Here is an 18,185-nt window from a genome sequence, read left to right on the forward strand (position 1 = left end):
AAAGACCTAAGGAAGCTGTTGCGCGTGCGTTGTCGGTGAGCAAACCATGCAGTTGTGCAGCATGCCGTTGTGCAAGACTTTTTCGGCCAGAAAACCCGCTCTGAACGTAGCTCCAATAACATGTCAGTGTACAGTTTTGGCTAACGTTCATGTGCTCAGAAGGGAAGACGTCCGGCATCGCGAGGAGGCAAACGGGGGGAGGGCGTCTATTCGCGATTCCAATGAACTACAGGTGGCGCCCCAAGCTTCCAAGATGGCGGACGTATGGAGGTCTCTCGAGCAATGCAAGCGTAGGGAATGTGGTGTCGACCGAATTATGTTCGTCTGTTTCAGTTTTTAATACCCCCAAGTTTACATGTTTCATGAAAACTGAATTAATTTTGGCTGCTGGTCATCTCATACTGTGCAGTTCAACTCTGACAAGTAGACAAAAAGTTTCCATCGTCGGAGTTTGTTTACATACGTAGGGAGTCGAGCAAACAAAGGAGGCATTTTAGAACCTAAGAAGGCAAGGGATTAGTTGCTGGGAAGACTGATATAGTATATATATAGAAGACTGATATATAGATAACACTTCTTTGTTTGGTGTGGTGATCACATATAACGTGCTCATATGACATTAGCTCTGACCCTGGTGTTTGCAGAACTCTGTGAATGTATGTCAGAGGTATACGTGGATGCTACATATTTTGAAAACCCCTCGCACACACGCGTATATCTGACACCCTGTCTTGCCTTAACACCATACATGCATATATATAAAGAGGGGGAAAAGCCATTAAAAAAATAAGTAAAGGATGCTAGACGTGTTTGAAATTCAAACTTACAGATTAAAATGGCTTCTATGGCTGCACGTAGAGGAACAGATACTCATTGAACGATGCGACAGCACCAGAGGACACGTGTTTCGCTGTGTTTGCGGCTCGTTGGCCCTGGGTAGCTGCGCATCGTTCGGGATTGGCAAACCAGGGGTCACTCAGCGAGCGATATACACCCTCAGTCACCCTCCCAGGTGTATATCGCTCGCTGAGTGACCCCTGGTTTGCCAATCCCGAACGATGCGCAGCTACCCAGGGCCGACGAGCCGCAAACAGGTCGAAACACGTGTCCTCTGGTGCTGTCGCATCGTTCAATGAGTATATATATATATATATATATATATATATATATATATATACTTTCGGAGTTTTGAATATCAAGCCTCAGCCACGTCTCAGTAACAGCAACTACGTCGGGGTCGTGTTTCAGAATGACACTCTCCAGAAGCTCGGGTTTATTTACAATACTATGAGCGTTGACAAACACTGATCAGGGTAAATCCTATCTACCTGTTGACATCATGGGGTAGCAACAGCGTGACCAGAAGATGGCTCGGTACACGCTGACCTTGACATTGTGACTATACGTACCTCCATTAAGTTTCTGAGCTGTTTTCAGAGCCTTCCTCTACTCCAAGTTTCAACACTGCAAACATACAACAGTCCATTTGGGAGCGACTTGTCTCATATCAGTTTGGGTTTAAGCCCTGTTTTCCGCTCGTCTAGTGTGCTGTTCCAGAAGTTTCTACGAATCTTACGAACACCAAGCGAAATATCTTTGCTGATCGAAATGCTTTTGCTTTTCAGCACCCAACAGCATTTGAGAATTTCCGCCTTATCAGAAAAGTTAAAATTCCCCATGATATCAGTACCAGTTCTATTTGATACTTTGCGACCTAATCTGTGAATTCGATCAATATCTTCTTTTCTTCTTTTTTTTTTTTTTTTTTTTCTGCACACCCAAAGTGTCACCAAAGACACCATTTAGAGCCTTATCGCGAATGCAGACACCGATTTCATTTCATTTTCCCAAGCAGCACGCCAATATTGGTCCAATATTGGACCCATATGGGCTGCCAAGATTCCCAATATTGGCCCAATATGGGGAGTGCAACCAGGCTCCATATTGGACCAATATGGGCTGCCCATATTGGCGAGCCCATTTTGCGCCAATATTGCCAATATTTCTGTGATAACACCTACGGGGAGCCCGTGTAATAATAAAGCATTATGCTGTATAATATTCACTACTTTTGTATGATTTTTGCTTTTTTATTTCTGCGGATCTAATTGATCCACGTTCACATCACTTCAAAAAAAAAAGAACGAAAAAAAAGGAAAGAAACACGACATTGCCCAAACACAAACAAAACGAAGAACAGGTGCTACGCCCGCGCTGAAGATCACAAGCAGTCCCACAGAACTGCCAATACCTAAGATCCCTCAGAAGCCTTCATTGGGATCGCAATATTCTGTGGACTAACAATTTCCACACCCGCTCCGAGAATACAAAGCAGCGAAACACTTTCGTAGCGGTGACGGACACACGCCAGAGCAATTTACACTGCTTGCAGCAACTTGAAATCACCTAACTTTACAGAATAGCCATCCCTTCTTATCAACCATTGTGTTTTTTACTTGACCTGCCGCAATTTCGTTACCATTACAGCACCCAGCGACATTTTAGCCCTATGAAACGTCCGTTCGGGCTGTCGCGCATGCGCATTAGTTGTAGGACGCGTGATTACGCTCAAACAACTCGCTTGCTCACAGTCGGCTCGACCGATTGGCATTGGCATCGCGAAGGAAGATGGCGGCGACTTTCAAGACGTGGAATGTTGAGGTGTCGAACTCTAGCGAACTTTACGTTGGGAATGCCAAGTACGTTGACTGTTTCTAACAATGTGTATCATCTGCGGGAAGTTGTTGAATGTAACGATGTAGTGAATAGGGTATTTCACACGCTTCAACGTTCAATCTTGCCGTGCTGCTTGGGCATTTGTGCAACGCGGCTACGTACCCTGTTCAGTCAATATGGGGTGTACGCGTGCAATATGGAGCCCATATTCCCAAGATTTTCCCAATATTGGCTCAAAGTGGGCAATTGCCAGGATTTTCCCCATATTGGCTGAAACTGGGCAATATGGGGCCCATATTGCCCATTTTCAGCCAATATGGGGAAAATCTTGGCGAAACGGGTCCCATATTGGACCCGTATCGCCAATGACCAGCCAATATGGGTCCAATATTATGTGCTGCTTGGGTTGTGATTCCTCGATGCCATAAACAATTAGGGGCCTCTTTGCAAGATTATGAATCCTGCTGGATTTTTGAACGGTATTTGCCCACTACGGCATCCTCGGCCTCGTTTCAGGGGTTTCCATCCTAGTGCTAAGATCTTCGATGGTACTTTTTTTGTCAATTTTTTTCTGGTCCATTTTGATCTCCGCGATCACTTCGGCGTCACGGTTTTGATTATCCAAAATTTGTTTCAGCATCGCATCATTGTACGCCCAGGGTTTTGCTCAACATTTCTAGCAATGTGCAGCATCAACATTCTCCCATAGCAGTTAGAGAGCAAAAGACATACAGTATGTGGGCACGATGACAATGCAACGGTTGTCGCTCCTATACGAAGAAAAACAGCATTTCGGTCTCACCTGACCAAAGAAACATAGTGGGTTATGCATGTGCATTTTTTTGGCAAACTGCCCACCACTCTAGCGGCTGCCCGATGAGCTGAGGATCTATGGGATTCCTCATCTGAGGTGTCAACGCTGATAATGTGAAAGGCTTGGAGACACACTGGCGTCGTTGATTACAGAATCACGTGTGCTGATAAGTAAACGCTGATAAATTACGATGGAGCAAAGCCGCCGGGAGGCAGGTATGCAAAATCCTGAACAAAGGAACATAGTGGGTTTGTGCATGCTTGACAAACAGCCTGTCTGTACGCGTATAGCTGTTAGGATAGAGCTCTGTGAGCAATGTAATCTTCAAATCGGGCTTTGCGGATGGGGCAAAGTCTTCTTGAAAACTGTGACCCTCACGTTTCTTATTTCACTTGGAAGACTGGGCACCACATCTACCAGAGCCCTATCGACGAGCCTTACTTGGGTGCACTGCCTGGTAAAGAAATCGTATGCGTCACTACAACTAGATGAGGAGCCGCTTTTCGCATCACAATACAGTTCAATACATGTGACGTTCCGCACAGGACAACAGTAGCAAGACAGCAGATCATGGAAGCAGTCATAGCAGATACATAACTTAGGTCGCGTCACTTAGTGACAAAATGCAAGCTTCAACCTTCAACGAGCATTAATGTGCTTCCTCAAGTTTTTAGTGCGCAATTTTCCTAACCGATAGAACCTACTTCAGCAAGCACAGCTTGCATTCCACTAAATGTTCTTCTCGGTCTCGGAAGGACATTCAAAAAACGGTCTCACATATGGCCAAGCAAGTAAAGGCGTCTACTACGTGTTCTCCATGCTGTGGACAGACGGACGAAGAAAAACTGTACGGAAATCCTACTGAGCGTAGGTTTGCCACCTTTCGTAGTGAAAAATACCGGATGAGGGAGAGGATGTGGAATAGGGGAAAGGGAAGTGGGTGAGAGGTGGACGAGCACAGAGAGAGAGAGAGAGAAAGAGCGAGCGTGCTCGCTCAAGATAATACGAGGAAACATGTGTTCCTGTGTGTGGCTGGATCATTGATGCTAAAAGTTACTATAAACAGGCATGAACGCTACACTGGATCGTATTGGAGCAACCGGATTGGACTGCCACTTACTTTGAAAAACGCATCGACGCAGACAAACCCTTCTTTGCTGCCAGGGATCTTGGTGGTTGTATACGGCCTAAGTTCTAGCTGGCTCGACACAACTACCAAGAGCTTTGCACAACCACTGCTCTTGTCCCCTCCGAACACAAGACTTGATGAATAACAATGACAATAACAACAACAATGAATAATAGTTATAATGGGTAACTAAGAAAACGACCGGTGACTGCGGAGTTGGGTCTGTGCTCCAGATTTATTCAAGCTGTAGTGGAATGTTGAAGGAAAAAAACCCGTATAAGCCCTTATGAAAGGCCTTGAGCCACAAATACCGGCAAAAGGCTGCCGGTATCACGTTCCTACCGGCAACCGGCAGAGCGGGCAAATAACCGGCCGTGCCAGTATAATACCGCCCTAGTAGCAACCCTATCTGAGTGGTCTCCTTATATCCCTCAGAGACAAAATGGACGAGAAGGTCAGCACTGGTCCCTGACCCATGCAGCAAGTCACCACCGCACAATACCAGATTCCACGTACATAGAGATGAGTGACCTGAAAGCTATTTTTGACACCCCTCTACACGGAAACAGCCAGGAACTGAAGTCACCTTCGAGGTCAGGACGCGCTGTATCAGGGAACAGATAACAAGACCTCGTCAGATACGTGGAAAGACCGCAGTAACGGAAGGCTCCCATAACAGAACACAGTGACGAAAGGAAACTAAAGAAAGGAGCGGATTTCCCTGGAACAAGCGGGAGGGGGGGGGGGGGGGGCAAATGCAGCGAAAAGAAGAAGATAAAAGTTCGCGGCAGCACGACGACTAGCGACAAAATAATTAGAACACTGAGTAGAAAAGTAACCAAAACCGTTTACGAGATAGACTACAAAATACTTTTGATGGATAAATAAGGTACTAACCCCCGAATTCGCATATGTGACTTGATCTCGACTTGATTTGCAGATGGCATGGAAGGAGAGCCAATGCATTTCAGAAACCCTGCTCGGTTTGAAGGGTTCTTACGCAGCGAGCTCGACTTGACACGTGTGGTGAAAATGTCGAGTCAGCGCTCGGACTGCCCTGAACCCGACTTGGATAACGCTCCAGTACGGCAACTTCGGGAAGCCACATGGCACACAGAATATTGTCTTGGCTTGGCTTTACATGAGCGGATGCGTCAGCGTTGGTGCCCGATGACAGGTGTGCTGCACATATTATAAGCGCTGACGCTAAGAAATGTCGCGTTTTCATACTGCAACTAAAATTTTAAGTGCAAACTTGAGCGACAATCTCACTCCCAGACACAGTTAAAGTTGGCATGTTGCGTCTTGACAAAGTAAGCCAGTGGGAGAGTTCATGAATCACGCAAACCGTCTCGAGCGAAGAATGGCTTTGGCGCAGACTTGCACAAGTCAAGATGCGGTTTCAAGTCGAGTCACATCTACGAATTTGAATTCGGGGGTAAGAATAAATACCAAAAGAAAAGTACTCAAGATAGGTTTCTAAATAGACTAATACGTACTACACGGTGTATGCACGGTAATTCAGTTCACGCTACAGCGAGAAAGAAGCTGAATGCTGAGATGGAAATCCGTCGATATGTTCGTTTCGACGTTCCTCTTATTCATGGAGAGGCAAGGAACATATGGCAGCTGGCAATGAACGACGTCTCAAAGTCTTGTTTTTGCTCTTAACGGCTGGCGTGAGTCACGCAATCGTATATCCAGGCTCATTCCTATTCCGGAAAGAAACAGACTCAGGAGCACAAATTGAACAGAAGACAGAAATAAATATGGAACACCTTTTCCTATCACACCATGCATATCTGATTGACAAGCCCGTGAGATAAGAAGGATATCCCTCATTTCCTATCGTTTTTCTCCATCCTCTCCGTTTCGTTATTCGTCTTCGCCATGTTGTATTATTCAACGCGATCTAGCCGAGGTGAGCTCCAAATAGAGTTACTTGATTTCCGTTGTGTTGTTCGGAATCGTATTATCTCGGAATTCCGTAGACAGACATCCGCTTCCTTTAGCTTTTCCTACAGAAGTTGCAGTTTCCCATAAATATTCTCGCATGCACCATCAATGGGAAAATCCTGAAAGATAATTCAACGTTGTCGTCTTCATGCGAAACCTAGTTCCTAGATGACGGAACTTCTCATGTATCTTCCTTTAATCGTAAGCGAAATTTTGTACGGTCTCGACTGTCAGAGTATAGGTACCGTGCACTAGTTGTAGGACGCTGCGGTCGCTTGATCGACAGCGACACCCGTGGCGATTTCGTACGTAACAGCGTGGTACTGATGACGTGCATCCACGCCTTCGCGTGTGGAGTTTTTGGTGCGTATGAGTACGTCTGGAAAATTAATTTTATATGTCGACTTTGACCATATTACCCCTTGAGACCACTTCTGTGGAAATGGTCTCCTATAAACAACATTTCTAGTTGAAGCTATTGTTCTTTTAATTCGTGTGACATTGCATCGCACATTAGTGGAAGCGTTTCACCCAACCGCCAGGGTTGCCAGATTTGGCTAAAAGCAGCCAAATTTGTCTACTTTCGGTTTCAACAGTTCGTCTATATCAGCTGGGGCGCGGACAATTAGTCACTCGACAGCTGACAGATGACTTCAGAAAATCCCAAAGACCCTAGCGAAGCTTTGAACTATCGGAACTTGCTTATAAAGGAGGAGAAGGTCTACAAATTGTTTCGATTTCTCTCAGCCCATTGTACACGAGGTGTCAGGGAAGCGAAAACGAAACGTCGTCTGTTCTCCCTTCTTCATGACAGTAATCTCCTAGGACGCATCGCGTGCGCAAGAAGCACTGGATTTCCTGAAATCGTCTATTGCTCATTCCACTGGCAACGCGCACTCCCACCTACATGCACACACACACATTTCTCTATCGCCATTAAAGGGGATAATCGGCTACTGCGTAAATTTACTGCAAGTATTCTATTGCATCCATGGGGCAACCTCCCTCTAAACCAAACACAGAAGGACACAAAACATGATCCCACTGTCTCTAATCTGCACAAGAGGGGTGTCTGCTGAAATGAAACCTTGAAATTAAAACATTAAAATTCCACCCGTCGAAATGAGTCTGCTGAAATAAATCATATAAGAAACCACGTCAAATAGCCAAATACTGACAAAATAGATCATAGTTAGGCCTAGTATGGTTCTCTCTCTGCGCTACGTTAGTTTATGGGCGCCCTTCACTCAGTAGAACTTGCACATGGACCAGAATTCAGTGATCTCCGTGCGGGTCCCCGATATAACATTGGTCCCGGTGACTCTTGACCAGGTTTGCGGAGCTGCCACTCCGGGGTTGGAATGATTCCGGAATCATTCCAGATTTATCAGAGCCCGGAATGGAGTTGGAATGGAATGGCGCGAAACTGTCCTAGGAATGGAATGGAATTAGACTTTTTTTTTTCGCAGGCGTAATGGAATTGGAATGGACTGGCCTGGGTGCCACACGGTCAAGGGAGAAATAACCTTGTCTTCTTGCTTTTTTCCGTGATGGCTAATGTTAATCTTCTCTATAGCACTGCTGGGCTGCCCAGCACGGTTACCGGTCCCTTTCCTTTTATTGATGGAATTAAAGGAATGGAATGGGACAGCCAAGCCATTCAAGGAGTAGGAATTGGCCATACCTTTTCATTCCGAGGAATTGCAAGGAATGGAATTATCGCAAATCTCCAAAATGGAATTGTAAATCTCCAATTAGAAACGAATGGAATTATCACAAATCTCCATTCCTCGGAATGGAATTGGAATGGAATGGATGATCCCATTCCGCAACCCTGCTCTTGGCCGCAGCTGTACAGTATTTTATATCAAAGCCATGTGGTAAGGCAAGGCGGGCAGCGTTCTTGGGACGGGCGTGGCGGTGCGGATGGGGTCTTGCAGTCACCAGCGGCGTGCCGCGACCGGTATGGGAGCGTGATGCTCGGTAAAGTGCCACTGGTGGAAGTCCGAAGAATGCCATCGACCGCAAGGCGTGTGGCGACGCGACGCAGAGTACGGTGAACTGACGTCGTCGCCTAGCGGTTCCTGGGGAGAACGACGCATCGGACTTTCAGTGTGGCTTCGAATGTGGTCTTGTGAAAATTAGGGATGGTACTGGGCCGAATTACGCCGAACAAATCCCCTACTTATGCCCAATCGAAAACTGGTTTTGATCCTGTATACTACCCATGTGGGTTTGTTTTTCCGCGCTCTGAAGATGGTTCGCTGGAGAGCCGCTAGGACTGAATTGAACTGAATTGAATTTGAATTTATTTCCTTTTTTCTTTTAAAATACTTCTTGTTGTAAAATAACTATTTCTTATAATTCTTCTTTTTAAATACCTGTCATGCTGCTTGTTCGCGCAGTGAACGCATAAGTAAACTATAGGGGAAGGTGCTGCGGCAAGATGAGAGAGAAATGTGCAATTAAACACGTAATTTTTATTTTTCGTGTTTTAAACAAAAACTAGCCCTAGGCACATTCTCAGGGGTCTAGAGCTTCTGACCTGTAAATGCAAGACGGACGTAGCCGGTCCAAAATAAACACAGAACAAGAAATTAAAGAATGAAGATTGTCTCATCTTGCCCCAAACCTCGGGGCAAGGCGAGACATCGCGTGGGGTCACCGGCTTCGGCGGAATGTTCCCTAGACTGCTCGGCTGCTTCACACGATAGGGAAGGCGGACTCGCCCAATTGCCCTGACTGTGGTGTCCTCGAGGATTCAGAGCATATACTGGTGTTGTGCACGAGATACCCTGGTACCCGATCGAAACTTCAGCGCTCGCTCGCGGCCCTAGACAGTCGCTCTCTTGGGTTATCTACGGTTTTTGGGTGCCCGACCCCCGTATGAAAGTCTGCTTGCGCTGCGTGCCTTGGTCTCGTTCCTTATGATATTGGTGCCGACGATAAGTTTTGACTTATGTGCCTTTGTTTCCATTTCTGTTCTTTTTTTATTTGTTTATTTTGACTGTTCTGACTTTGTGTGACTATTCGTAGATGAGTCTAGTCTATGTTTTCTGAGTTGTCTACGTGGTACGGAGTAACCGGCTTCCACGTTGGTGGTGCCAATTTTCTCAGTTTTTGTTTTTTTCTTTTTCACTCACTTACTCGGGGCAAGGCAAGACATCGCGTGGGGCAGGATGAGACACGCTGAGGTAATGAACTGTACAAATTAGTTTTTGCAATCCAAACAGACAAAGTAAAGCCCGTGGGCCCCTACAGAAACCCCTTGTGCCCACCGCCCACATAATATGCAATGAAACCACAGAGAACCCGTCTATTTTGCTCTACCGTTTTGTGCAAGGAAGGCACCGCCGGTTGCTGGTCGCTCGCTTTAACGCGCGCTTCTGCTTTGCTGAAAATATCCTAGGAAACAAAAAAAAATATTGGAAATTAACAGGCAATATGCAAAAGAGAAATCCCTTAGGGACAGGCACAGGGCCAACTAATAGTTGACTTATCCGTATCTGATTTGCATTACATTAAATTTATATCGCGTTAAATTGTCGCGTCTTGCCCCGTGAATATAATCGGATGCATTAATTTTTCTCTTCAACACCGGATAACCAAGAGTGCCCATATTTTGCATATATCTAGATGAATGAATAAAGAAATAGGATGTGAACTTACATTGCAAGAATAAGCCTGCGAAACGCTGCTGCGCAGGTGATAAGAAAAAGGAATACAAAAAATCGCGCCTTTTTGGCGGGTCTTTACATTCCAGGCAGAAGTAACCGATTTTTTTTTTTTTTGCTCTCTCTCTCTCTTCAACGCATACACCAATCCGGACAATTCTCACGTGCAATAAAGAGGCCATGCAGAGCCACCTATGAGTGAAGTTTCAAGGATATGGAGCAACGCGTCTCTGCGACAGGCGGCGTCGAGCAAAGAATGGCGCGTCTTGCCCCGTGTCCCATCTTGCCCCACCTTGCCTCTCGACCAGCCTTTCAGGCCCCTTTTGTGTTTTTTTTCTTTATTTTCTTTTTTCCTTAAAGGAATAGCAAATCGGCCTACGCCTGAATAACCTTTCCTCCCTTTCTTTTTTGTTCAATAAACATATCCACCCCCACCTTACCCTAAATACATGTGCTCGTCACCTGGCTCTTTGGTACACCTCCATCTGTGTCGCAAATCTAATATCGCCTGCAAAAGCTAAAATCACGTGATCCGCATGAACAACATAGGTACACATCGCCATGCCCATTGCCGAAACGATATCACTATAGTACTTCATTTATCACCTGTCCGTCCAAAGCAGAACATTCCATCCCCGGAAACAACTATACGGACATTATTGCGAGCGTGTGCACTATTAAAAGAGGACGTATCAGGAAGGAAGAGAATCTCCCAATAACCGATTACGAATTTTTAGTACAAACAAAGCGCGAACAAACTGAAGAAAACAGGCTACAACGCCGCCATGCTACCACACACAAGAAACCGCTCTGTAGCAGACGACAAGGCCTGCACTCTGCACTTCCTCATTCTTTTTAGGGGCCGGTTGTGTCGAATCAGCAGGGCGCGCGAAAGGACGTCGTGACGTATGCTAGTCCGCTCACGTGACCCGTGACGTACAGCGGCATAGCGGCGCGTGACCTGCGAAGAAAAAAACAAAGAAACATGGCACGGAGCCTTCACCCCGTCAGGAGAGGATCGTGTCGGCAGTCCGCGGCTGCTTTCTCCGACCGCCTTTTGTAAATTCGATTGCACAGCTATAACGCACCGCATAGCGAAAATATTTTGCATGGTGACTCCTGGTGGACAGCTTGACAGATGAGGCAGGATTGCGAGCGATGTTAAATACTGCCTCATTGTTCCTTTAAGAACACGTGAACTGAATCACCATAGCTTCACTGTTCACACGGCGCCACCTGTTAGCGCGCCGCTAATTTTGCACAGTGTGAATGCTAGGGCTTCAATATTCCATGTTGCGAAATTCCCGATCTCAAAATACCTGGTCAAGAAATAACAAGAAAACGTTCGATTGCTTCCTATACACACACATAGATACTTTGAATGATGATGAGGTGGGCGATCCAGCGCCACTGTGGCGGTGCACTGCTCATTGGGAACGGATGATGATGGGAGGAGGAGGATTGCTTCGTAATTGGATATCCTGTTTTCGACGTCTGTCGAAATCGTCTTAGCGAATGAAAGTCACATTTTGATATAGCCGTTAGGCTTAGCGGGGCGTACATGCCGGAACAGCATGTTCTTTAGTTTATTACCATGTTAGTCCAAGTTCGGTATTGGATTTTCTGTCAGCCTTGTCTATGTTCGCTGTTGGCATTTTCCCGCGCACGACCGTGAATTTTAGACAGTTTATTTTCACTCGTGTGGGACACGAAATATTGATTTCCAGCAGTTCATTTTTCAACGGGGATTTCGAGTACATTGTTTCGAGGTACACCCGCGCAAGTAGACGCTGAAAGAATTACTGTAGGGCTCCGGTAAGAATCTGGGGGGTAATTCTGACAGATGTCTTACGAGAAAGTGTGAGAGGAATTTTGTAAGAAATAGTTCCCCTATCTCACAGTCTTGCAAGGATGGTATTGCGAGATTTCTGAAAGATTGTGCAATATGGCAGTTTTCTAAAGCTGGTTGAAAGCTACGTGACTGTCCAAGCCACTTTATCCGTTCTCGTATTTTTATGTTTTTTTTTATTTTTATTATTTTGGAATGGCAAGCCGACCTTTCTCTGGCTAACCTTTCGTTTCTCATTTAATAAACTCCCATATCCCATCCCCCACCCCCACCCCACCCCACTTTAGGGGCCACGTCATGAACCTCAGCGCTCATGGCAGGCATGATAAACTCTGAGATAGACACCACTGAGAGACATTACGAGAACCAAGGTATTGTTCAGCGTACGTCTGTAAACCAAGACTTTCCGACAGAGCTTCCGGGAATAAATTAGCGTGCCGGAGACAGCAAGCGCCGCTTTGTTTCCTAGTCGAGTCTGAGCCTGCCGAGGTTCTGCAGTGATACATCGATTAGGTTCTATTCCTCACATTTCTAAGATATCAACGCATGTAACAATGTTATCGAACGCAATACAATGGACAAAAGGTGATGGCATGCAGGCACCGTTCCTGGAAGAAGCCACGAAAATATGCGACACTTGCTGACCGATATCCGTCACCCTTTCGATATCGTGTTTCTGGGAGGAGTTTCTCGCACGCGCCATCTCGCATTAAAGGTCCCATACATTTGAATTCATACTCCGCGACACCACAAACACTACGCTTTGAGCGAATGTGCCCTGACACTCCTCACAGGGCAACGCTAGGTGACGCCTGACGGTAGCATCGGAGTCCAAAAACAAGACTTCGACTTTTGGGTATGTTAAAATTCTACGCACCGATCACTTCATCTTCTTCGTTCTTTTCCTTTTCTTTTTTTTTTTTTTTTTTGCGCGCGGTCACGCTTGTCTGTGTTATGTAGTTTATTTCGTGAAGCGAGTGTTCGCTTGGGCTGGTGGCGGTGAAGGGGATCGCCGTTGTCAGCCTCACAGAGGTGGGCAACGTCACGACTGATGCCCTGTGGGAATGTGCGTCCTGGGCCGACTTCTAAGGGAACTGTGCCGACATATGTCTGAAAGCGTCTGAGGAAAACCCAGGAAAAATCGCAGACAGCTCAGCCGGTACCGGGATTCGAGCCCGGGTACCTCCCAGTCCCGACATGGCATGGTCAGCACGCTAACCACTAAGCCACGCGAGGTGGCGACCGTTCACTTGGCTGCCGAGGACACGCAGTAGCTCCCTCATTGATGAGAAAGATAGCAGCGCCACGACAGTACTTCCCTGCGCATGAGAGAAGGAAAGGTTTGGGGGGGGAGGTTTGGGGGGGGGAAAGGAGGGGGTGTTGAAGTAGCTTGCCGTTGTTGGCTGCACACGAGTGGGCATCGTCACGACTATAGCCAAAAAAAAAAGGGGGAGGGGGAGGAAAGAGAGTTGATGAGTTCAAAGTGAGGTATAGGAAGGATGAACGATACTCATGGGACGGAGGTGCACTGTGGATGAGAGGTGCGTTGGAGTGGTCTTTCCGCGAGGCCCGTTTCTTGAAGAAAACGCACGAGGTTGCGAGTTTTGGTAACTCATTCTGCACGAGAACCTTCGGGGAAGAGGACGTCCGTCACTATGCCAGGCCTGGAGTGTGAAAGGTGAGTTTCCCGCATAGTTTCCGGATGATGGCAGTGACCGCGACTGGAATTCTCCCTGGAGCCTATCTTGAACAGTTGCGAGTTCGTGAACGCATATCCCGCGCGTAGCCGATGGAGAATTGTCTGCGTGACTCGGGGTAGGTCTTTCATGGGAAGAGAGGGTCGGTGATTTTGCGTGATGTCCTGTATGCCAGCATGACACACTTTAACTAGCTGTTTAACGGACATGTGCCTGTCGGTGTCGGCCGGAACATGGTAAGGATGGCTGCAGCTAAGGTGTGCTGAGGCTGCTAGCAGGTCCACTCGTTCGTTGCCTCTGATGCCGACATGAGACGGGATCCATTGGACAGCAAGATCACCTGGGCCATTCCACGCCTAACGTCACGGAGGCGTCGCTCGACCCCCTCAGATCTTCATGAAACTAATTGTGTGGACTTTTTATTACGTATAGTGACCGTGCGACACCTAAAGGGGGCGCGCTGCTCCGTCGCGACAGCGCCGCCAGTGGCGGTCTTGGACGTATCCAACGTGATACCACGCCGCCCGTTCTATGCATTCTCAAGTGGAACCGTAGCTTGCGTGGCGACCGCCGTAATTAGAAGGGCTAATTTTCGAAGTGCAAATAATGTGGAACCTTTCTGGGGCGCGAACGAAGTGAATGGAGACAAACTGCACAGAACCAACCACCGTATTTATAATGCATCTAACAGTACGGAAGGAGAACAGCCACTCCCGTCTGTCCGGTCAAAACACCTGTAAGTGATACGTCGAGAGGATTGTTACTTGACTCCTCACAAAATCCTGGCTTGCTAGCGAAGGCATATACGTGTATTCCTCTAACTCCAGCCATTTGTAATACCATGTTTCTGACTGAGTCTTGTTCTTGTATTCCTTTTGTCGTCTTTGCACACACATAGCTTCGTCACTGAAATTCAGATCGTGCGTCCGTTTTATCCATACAAATAAACACGTGGGGTCACAACTTATTGCCTGAACTTGTACTGCAGTTTTCCCAGTATCTTCAGATACAATAACGCTAAAGAGAGCCTCAAAGAAGAAAGTATATGAGTTTTTACTTCGGCTACCGCCGTAGGCTTGCGGGACGACAGCTGTGAAATGGTCGGTGAGTAAATACTAAACCTTTTGGGCAACGTAGAACTTCTGTTCTGACTGTGAGACTCTTCATACCGGGAGCAATATCGGCTCTGGGCACTGGCGATGAAAAACCTCAATCATTATCACGAAATAGGTTGCCGTTTGGTCGGTGCATTTGGCGGTGATATCCAGCGGCGTTTCACCGTCACGAAAGCGGCAACTGTAAATCATTGATCATTTTGCAGGTCCTCATTCAGTTTCATTGAAACTAGAACAAAAGAAATAGAATATATTCGCTCATGTTGTGCACACCTCATGCAATGGCCGAACGCGCGTCACAAACGCTATTATGGCGTCACGCGTCACACAAACGCTATTATGGCGCGTCACAAACGCTGGTATTGGAAGCGCAGAAATCACGAGAAATTAAGCATCTGGTCCCTAATGAAGAGTTCTTTTAGGTGCTGGCACAGTTAGCGATGCTGTGGCAAAAAAAGATGCCCGCGCTTCACATGTAAACAAAGCTGGCAACCCGGCGGCTATCACGCAAGGTACTTTCTCCGGAGGCCGCATCGCGGCGCCACCAGTTTGTCGCACAGTCCCTATATAACATCGCCCAGAAATTCTGAAGTGCAATGATTAACCGTCTCGAGTTTACAGCCCGTTCAAGTTCTGCTAAATGCCGCAAATTTATTTTATCTATGTTCTTTTTTTTTTCTGAAGCTTCCACGAAACTCATAGAACCTACACATGCAAATTCACATTGCTTATAATAACGACAGTCATGGCGAAAAAATGTGACGTTACTTTGGAGTGCTGAGCGTCTGTTTTTCGTCTGATCGTCACGAAAAAAAAAAAATCACGTGGTAGCCAATACATGTGCAAAGCTACATGCGAAAGATTTACGTCGCAGCTATAACGGCTTCGAAGTAACACACACACACATGCATTAGGTGTATGAAGTGGGCGATTCATCGAGGGCATAATTGACGTATACTGCAGGGTAATCAGAAGAGGATCCTTCTTCTGAACTTGCGCGAAGCATATCAGGTATGGAAGAACCGATATCCTATCCTGATCATGGATGTGGATTTTCCACCTTCGCAGCACTATACGTCCCATGTGGTGTGTGATAGCAGGGGCACCAGGCGCACACAGCGTGTGCGTGTGTGCTTATCATCAAAATATCAAGCTACTGATTCGGGCCTAGGATCTCAATAAGGATTACAGGGAACTCCTGCGGTTAGTGGTGTGCAACACTGATAAACATGACTGCATGATGGGCAAGTGCTCGTCATGCGCAGGCTCCGCTAAATTGGAGGAATATCTCGAGCAGCGCGAGCCATTCTCTCTTGAAGTCGACAGTGACCCGACAGCGCAGCAGTGGGTTGATGTGGTGTCGGCCGACTCGGACCAACTCCAAAGTAGGATATGGTTCGTGGAGAAAGTTGGTGCGTGAGAAAAGGTGGGGGGGGGGAGGGGTCAGCCTAACCGTGTAGGGGGACAGTCTATCCGGGCGATAGCCACATGCCACATTATGATCGTGTTCTTTGAGAATATACGCATACCAATATGTCCCTGAAGTCGCACCCACTGATGCGCTGAGTCTCCATGGAATATGGCGTGTGTCCGCCAAACTGAGCTACTTGCTCCATGTATCCTCGACCTCGCACGTTCTTGTCACCACGTCTATAGCTTATTGCGCCATAGTTCTTTTGAAGCCGAGTTACGGATTTCATGTCCCCCACACGAGCGATCCGTGCTCCCGCATTAAACCTGTCCGATGTCTCTGTGCACCCGTGAAAGGCTCGTGCAAATTGCTTTTCAAAAGGGAGAGGGTCACACTTCGATTCATGGTGCGTCGGCAGTTGTCTCACACATAAAAGCAGGTACGATATGGGAAAGAATTCCTTCTGTATACGTCATTCGACGGACATCCGTACCGATCGCTTCGCCGCGACGAAACTGAAAAATTCTTGGAAAATCGGTGAGCAACTCGTTATATATTTTATTTGATTTTTCGTGTTTTGCTATCCAACTCCTCTTATTTTTGCCTCGGTGAGGGGGGGGGGGGGGGGGGGTAGACCGTAGCAAGTAGCACCAACACCGAGACACATCGGGGGAGGAAAAGGTTGCTCCAGGTTGCTCCGTAACTTTGGGCGGTGCTGTCGAACGAGGAAAAGTAAAAGTTATTACTCCACAGCTCTCTGAATTTATCGTAGAGAACATCTGCCGCCGAGCACTACCTCTGGCCCTACACTGGCCCGCTTGACCTCGGTGTTATGCTCCGGAAAAACATCGTTCAATTTGACAAGGTTTGACTTCCGGTCGTTACCGAAGTCGAATACAGCTGTGAACTGTTGAAAACAACGCGAAGAAGTCTTATATTATGGAATATTTCACACCAAGTGGAAAAAGGAAAACGAAAGAGTAATTTCGACCTACCATTTTCCCAAATTCAAGCGACCACTACGTTAAGCCGACTTTGGACATATTGGCTCACTCACATGGGCCCGCTGCTCTATATCGTTTAGAATAATAAGGATTGGATTGGATTGGAAAAAGAAAGAAAAATATGGAGAGGTTAGTCCCGACCCAGTCCGAACTGGCTACCCCAAAACGCGTTTGTGGGTGAAAAGAAAGAAAGAAAAAGGTTAGGTACGAAACATAGAACAACAAACAAGGAATAATAAGGATTGATTGATTGATTTTAAAAGAAAAAATGGAGATGGTAGTCTCTATTAATAAAAGAAAGGGAAACTACACTAGCCTCGACGCTTTGATACGCTTTGAAAGAATAAATGAGAACATCATCACCTAGCTTGGCACCAAAAGCGAAGTCTCAAGGCACTAAAAACAAAGAGCGTCACAATGTGTCAAAGAGGTCCGTCGAGACGAGAAATTGCACAACGGCGCGCATGGCAGGTATGAGCTGATTTGCTGGCCAGCACCCAAGAACCTTTTCGGTGGAGTATGGCCGATTATCCAGGCGGGACAGGGACGACACAAGGGTACATCGGTGTGCTCTGTACCTCGGGCAGTCTTGGAGTATATGATCCACGTCCTCAACTACATCACACAGACCGCAGTTGGGGGACGGGACCATGCCGAGCTTAAACAAAAGTCGTCCACTGTATGGCACATTGAGGCGAAGCCTGTAGATGAGCGACGTGATGGGTCGAGGAAGCGCTGACGGCATATAAAAACGGAGATCTGGGTCCACCTTGCGCAGGAACGAATAGAAGGGACACTTCTGCGCCAGTGTTCGCTGCAAAGACGTCTCATAAGAGTACCGATTGCTTGCTTCGCGTCCG

At 46.9% G+C, this 18,185-nt stretch overlaps 1 protein-coding gene and 1 long non-coding RNA gene across 5 annotated transcripts in view; one reads left to right on the forward strand and one right to left on the reverse strand.

Moving 5' to 3' along the window:
* Positions 1-18,185, reverse strand: part of LOC135386192 (uncharacterized) — a 449,529-nt gene that overhangs the window by 66,575 nt on the left and 364,769 nt on the right. The gene's annotated exons all lie outside the window — the stretch shown is intronic.
* LOC135386188 (sodium-dependent phosphate transport protein 2B-like) overlaps positions 16,774-18,185 on the forward strand; it is an 89,136-nt gene continuing 87,724 nt past the window's right edge. The window contains exon 1 of the mRNA XM_064615969.1: positions 16,774-16,858. The gene's annotated coding sequence lies outside the window, so the exon portion shown is untranslated. The remainder of the gene's footprint in view (positions 16,859-18,185) is intronic.

Source organism: Ornithodoros turicata, chromosome 2 (genome assembly GCF_037126465.1).
Source record: "Ornithodoros turicata isolate Travis chromosome 2, ASM3712646v1, whole genome shotgun sequence".
NCBI classification, from domain to species: Eukaryota; Metazoa; Arthropoda; class Arachnida; order Ixodida; family Argasidae; genus Ornithodoros; species Ornithodoros turicata.